Raw genomic sequence first — 5,947 nt, forward strand, 5'->3', positions numbered from 1 at the left:
CGTCAGCCGGGGCGACGAGCACGCCGCGCGCGCTTTTCGCACTCTTACTCGAAAAATGGCGAAGGGGCCGCGCTAGCGTGCCTTGAATCGGTGAGCGGCGGTACCGCGGCGATCGCGAGAGCTCAAATCGGCCGTGCCAAGGCCAAATATTGGCGCTCGGCTCGGCGCAGTACGCCGCCTTGTCGCACGAGTACGGCCCCGTGGAGATCTGGTCACTTATCGCTGCTCATATAAGGGGGCCGTACCGCCCTGGCCGACGTTGTACCGTAGTGCCATTTTCGGCTTGCGCGTGTTCGTGGTGGTGTCCGCGCACCGCTCCGCACTCGAGAATCGTGCCCACGACGACGCGAGCGCTCGGAAGAGACGGAAGTCCGAAACCACGTGAGCCGGGGCGGTGTGAGCGCGACTAAGTCCGAGACGACGTCAGCCGGGGCGGCGTGAGCGAGACTAAGTCCGAGACTACGTCAGCCGGGGCGACGAGCACGCCGCGCGCGCTTTTCGCACTCTTACTCGAAAAATGGCGAAGGGGCCGCGCTAGCGTGCCTTGAATCGGTGAGCGGCGGTACCGCGGCGATCGCGAGAGCTCAAATCGGCCGTGCCAAGGCCAAATATTGGCGCTCGGCTCGGCGCAGTACGCCGCCTTGTCGCACGAGTACGGCCCCGTGGAGATCTGGTCACTTATCGCTGCTCATATAAGGGGGCCGTACCGCCCTGGCCGACGTTGTACCGTAGTGCCGTTTTCGGCTTGCGCGTGTTCGTGGTGGTGTCCGCGCACCGCTCCGCACTCGAGAATCGTGCCCACGACGACGCGAGCGCTCGGAAGAGACAGAAGTCCGAAACCACCTGAGCCGGGCCGCGGCGGGAGCTCGACGCCCGTCACGCAACTTTGGCGTACAAGCCACCGCACGGCCGCGACTGAGTCGTCGCCACCGTCCGGCTGGCTGCACTATAGCACGCCGGGAACCGGGAAAGAACCGCGCAGAGGTCGTCGTTTTGCCGCGGCGTTGGCGCGAGCGCGCGAAGAGACAAAGTCCGAAACGGCGTCAGCCGGGGTGTCGAGCACGCCGCCCGCGCCGGTCGCACTCGTGCTCGGAAACGGCGAAAGGGCCGCGCTAGCGTGCGGCCCCGTAGGGGCACAGAAAGGCGATTGTTCTGGAAACCGCGCTGTCCATAGGCGAGAGATTGCCGTTCGCGCATTCGGTCGACGCGCTGCGCTTTCACGACTTCGGCATTGCGCTGCCGACGTAAGCTTTCCATCTCGCTCGCGGCGCTGCGAGGCGGCACGATTTTCGCCAAACGCTCGTCGAAAGTGGCACGAGTACGGCCCCATGGAGATTTGGGAACTTATCGCTGCTATTATATGGGGGTCCCAGAGAGCAGTCGCCCCCAAAAGCGACCTGGGTGTTTGATATGCGGCGGGCTTCGTGCCCGTCAAGCGTGTCCCCGGTATCGCTCCCGTGGATCCCACAGCTGACGTCTGCAGCCTCATCCGCTTGATGCGTTAGGGGCTGGTTGTCGGACGACGCTTTCTCCACGATATCGAGTTGTGTTCCGCATCGTCCTCGGACGAGTCAAATGCGAAAGCGCCGAAGGCGCGGGCGTGACCCGTCGCCTGGCGGCTTTGCCGTCTCGGCTACGTTGCAAGTGTCGGTCGGTCCACCTGTGCTGCGGGCTCAAGAGAAACCGCAAGCCGTGATCGAGTCGACACAACCAGTCTATCGAGAATGTTGCGTGCTTCTTGCCGCGTGGCGATACCCGGCCCTTCGGGGAGGGCGCCGTAGCGAGCTCGAACGCCGTCGTCTCGGACTGTGCAAAGTGCTACTCTTTGCAAGAACGAAGCGTGCTGGGGCGCCTGAAGGTGGCCTCGGCATCGCAAAAACGGCGTCCGGCCTGCTTGACAGGCGGGACGCGCAGTTGAACGATTACCTGGTTGATCCTGCCAGTAATCATATGCTTGTCTCAAAGATTAAGCCATGCATGTCTAAGTACATGCCGAAATAAGGCGAAACCGCGAATGGCTCATTAAATCAGTTATGGTTCCTTAGATCGTTTCTTCCTACTTGGATAACTGTGGCAATTCTAGAGCTAATACATGCAGTGAGCCTGAAGCCCTTTGGGCGACGGGTGCTTTTATTAGACCAAGATCGATCGGGTTTCGGCCCGTATTGTGTGGTGACTCTGGATAACTTTGTGCTGATCGCATGGCCACGAGCCGGCGACGTTTCTTTCAAGTGTCTGCCTTATCAACTTTCGATGGTAGGTTACTTGCTTACCATGGTTGTTACGGGTAACGGAGAATCAGGGTTCGATTCCGGAGAGGGAGCCTGAGAAACGGCTACCACATCCAAGGAAGGCAGCAGGCGCGCAAATTACCCACTCCCGGCACGGGGAGGTAGTGACGAAAAATAACAATACGGGACTCTTTTGAGGCCCCGTAATTGAAATGAGTACACTCTAAATCCTTTAACGAGGATCAATTGGAGGGCAAGTCTGGTGCCAGCAGCCGCGGTAATTCCAGCTCCAATAGCGTATACTAAAGCTGCTGCGGTTAAAAAGCTCGTAGTTGGATCTCAGTTCCAGACGAGTAGTGCATCTACCCGATGCGACGGCTCGGACTGAACATCATGCCGGTCCTTTCTTGGTGCACTTCATTGTGTGCCTCGAGAAGGCCGGTGCTTTTACTTTGAAAAAATTAGAGTGCTCAACGCAGGCGAGTCGCCTGAATAAACTTGCATGGAATAATAGAACAAGACCTCGTTTCTGTTCTGTTGGTTTTTGGAATACGAGGTAATGATTAAGAGGGACAGACGGGGGCATTCGTATTGCGGCGCTAGAGGTGAAATTCTTGGACCGTCGCAAGACGAACTACTGCGAAAGCATTTGCCAAGAATGTTTTCTTTGATCAAGAACGAAAGTCAGAGGTTCGAAGGCGATCAGATACCGCCCTAGTTCTGACCATAAACGATGCCAACCAGCGATCCGCCTGAGTTACTCAAATGACTCGGCGGGCAGCTTCCGGGAAACCAAAGTGTTTGGGTTCCGGGGGAAGTATGGTTGCAAAGCTGAAACTTAAAGGAATTGACGGAAGGGCACCACCAGGAGTGGAGCCTGCGGCTTAATTTGACTCAACACGGGAAAACTTACCCGGCCCGGACACTGGGAGGATTGACAGATTGAGAGCTCTTTCTTGATTCGGTGGATGGTGGTGCATGGCCGTTCTTAGTTGGTGGAGCGATTTGTCTGGTTAATTCCGATAACGAACGAGACTCTAGCCTATTAAATAGGTGCGGGGTTCCCAGCACCTTACAACCTTCTTAGAGGGACAAGCGGCTCCTAGCCGCACGAAACAGAGCAATAACAGGTCTGTGATGCCCTTAGATGTCCGGGGCCGCACGCGCGCTACACTGAAGGAAGCAGCGTGTCTTTATCCCTGTCTGAAAAGACTGGGTAACCCGTGGAACTTCTTTCGTGATTGGGATAGGGGCTTGCAATTGTTCCCCTTGAACGAGGAATTCCCAGTAAGCGCGAGTCATAAGCTCGCGTTGATTACGTCCCTGCCCTTTGTACACACCGCCCGTCGCTACTACCGATTGAATGATTTAGTGAGGTCTTCGGACCGATGTCCGGCGCGGCCTTTCGGTTGCGCCGGTCTGTTGGAAAGATGACCAAACTTGATCATTTAGAGGAAGTAAAAGTCGTAACAAGGTTTCCGTAGGTGAACCTGCGGAAGGATCATTACCGGATTGTTCGAGGGTGACGAGCGCCATTGTTTCTACCCCGTGTGGGTGAAGCAGCTCGCTGCGCCCGACGCTTTCCGCCGCTGGCCCCGCTTGGACGCGGGGACGGCTATACCCGAACATGCCGGGGATTGCCCGAATTTCGAAGGGCGCCCCGTGCCAAATTTGTTGCGCCCAGTGGACGCCGGCTGCAACCTTGGACGGTTGGCTTGGCCGCGCCCGCGGGTAGAAACGGCGTAACGCACACTGTTGGGTGGGCTTTCTGAAGTCCGCCTCGGCACTCTTGCGCGGAATGGGAGTAAGACGACCCGACCTGCTGCTCTTGCCCAGTACGAGGGGAACGGCGAAGCGTGCGGTCGGTCAAGGAACTGACGGTCGAGAGCTAATGCCGCTGCCGCTTAGTACACACGGAACCGTGGTGCGAGCGCTCTCCCGTCCTCCGCGGCAAACGCTGCCGAGTCTGAAAAGGCTGGCGGCTGCCGGTCGCTTCCTGCGGCGAGTGTGGAGTAACGACCCGACTTTGTTGCTGCCCAAGTACTAAAGGAACGGTGCGGCGCTCGGTCGGTCATGGAACCGGCGGTATTGAGGGTGCGGCTGCCAAGTACGGAAGGAACCGTGGCCTAAAGCACTCTCCCGTCCTCCGCGGCAAATTCCACCGCGCCCGAAAGGGCCGGAGGCTGCCGGTCGGCTCCCGCTCGTGACGCGCGAGGTGTCGAGTTCGCGGTTCAATGCGACGACGTCTGCAGGCTATTTGCCCGCCGCCGAGGGAAAGGCGGCGTTGCTGCGAAGTACCGAAGGAAACGCGGCTTTGCTACGTCGGAAGCGTTCTGCGGTTTGCGGACTTGTGCGCTTTGGGAAGGCGCCGCACGTCGAAAGAGGAAGTACGGACAGACGAGGGACTGTAATCCCGTATTCGAACGCACTTGCGGCCAGGCCCTTGCTGGCTTCGTCTTCCGCCTCAAGTAGACTTGTTGTGGCTCCGGCGCAGAGAGCCGTCCCTGGCACTGGCCGAGTGGCTTTGGAGAGCTGCGCGAGTACGCGCGCGCCAAGCTCTTGTCTTTCGTCTCGAGTAGGCTGTTGGATCAGCAGCGGTCATGCGGAAACGCGTGACCGCCGAACGAAAGAGCGAAACAGGAGTAGCGCACGCCGAAAGGCGCTCTTCGAAACCACACACAGGGAGACGCCACGTGCCTGAAACACTGGTTGTACTGTACTGAATTGAACAAACTATTTTTCACGACTCTAAGCGGTGGATCACTCGGTTCTCGGGTCGATGAAGAACGCAGCCAGCTGCGAGACTTGGTGTGAATTGCAGGACACACTGAGCACTGATTCTTTGAACGCACATTGCGGCCTTGGGTCTTCCCTTGGCTTCGTCTGTCTGAGGGTCGGATCACATATCAAGAGAGCCTTCGGCGCACAGGGAACGTGCGTCCGTCGACTCGTTTTGACCGCGTCGGCATCATGGACAGTACGTTGAGCGCTGAAGCCACGCGCCAGCAACCTCACGAGAAGGAGACGGTGGCGAGCCGTCGTGCCAAATCTTCGAAGAGACGGAAACGAGGCATTACTACTGCAGCGTGACGAGTGCGCGCCTCTGGCAAGACCGCCGCAGGATGGAGTCGGATACCTGCAGGGAAAGAGCGGTCCAAGCTCGAGGCGCGAACGTCTGTTGCCTTGTAGCGCGCACCTTTGCGAGAGAGTCGGAAGCGATCGCAATTTGCGTTGTTTGCCTTCGGAGTACGTCGAGCTCCAGAGCTGGTCGCTCGCTCACGTCACCGCAGCTGTGTGGGCGCCCTTCCGGGCTTCGTCGCACGAATGGGAATCGGCAGATTCGTGCGAGGAGCGGGGAGGAGAAGGGTGGCCCCCGAAAGCGGTTCGACGCGAGAGCGCCGTCTGCGAGCGAGAAGAGCACGGCACGGCGGAGAATTGCCGCGAGACGGAAAATGTCTCCCTCGAGAGCGTTGGCCGAGCTGAAGCGTTCCGTCGTAGTCCGCCGTCGGTCCAAGTGCTTCGCAGTCTCTGTCCCCTTAAGACTGGGCCACTCCAGTTGGGGCAGGGGCGACGCTACACGAGACGATGCCTCCCGCCAGGTTTTAGTCGCCCCTGCGGTGCCCGCTGAAGCGGCGCGCTGCTAAGGCGATCTTTGCCTCGGTGGTGTTTTGGGCTTCAGACACGGTCGCTTACCACGCAACTGCTCGTGCGCCGCA

At 58.9% G+C, this 5,947-nt stretch overlaps 2 non-coding genes across 2 annotated transcripts; both read left to right on the top strand.

Annotated features, from left to right (window-relative positions):
• The first annotated feature begins 1,923 nt into the window (after positions 1 to 1,923).
• Positions 1,924 to 3,738, top strand: LOC139053991 (small subunit ribosomal RNA). Its single transcript, XR_011510945.1, has one exon. It is a non-coding gene; the product is annotated as a small subunit ribosomal RNA (ribosomal RNA).
• A 1,237-nt stretch (positions 3,739 to 4,975) lies between these two features.
• Positions 4,976 to 5,128, top strand: LOC139053987 (5.8S ribosomal RNA). Its single transcript, XR_011510943.1, has one exon. It is a non-coding gene; the product is annotated as a 5.8S ribosomal RNA (ribosomal RNA).
• The last annotated feature ends 819 nt before the right edge of the window (positions 5,129 to 5,947 follow it).

The sequence above is a fragment of the Dermacentor albipictus genome, unplaced genomic scaffold (genome assembly GCF_038994185.2).
Source record: "Dermacentor albipictus isolate Rhodes 1998 colony unplaced genomic scaffold, USDA_Dalb.pri_finalv2 scaffold_448, whole genome shotgun sequence".
NCBI lineage: Eukaryota > Metazoa > Arthropoda > Arachnida > Ixodida > Ixodidae > Dermacentor > Dermacentor albipictus.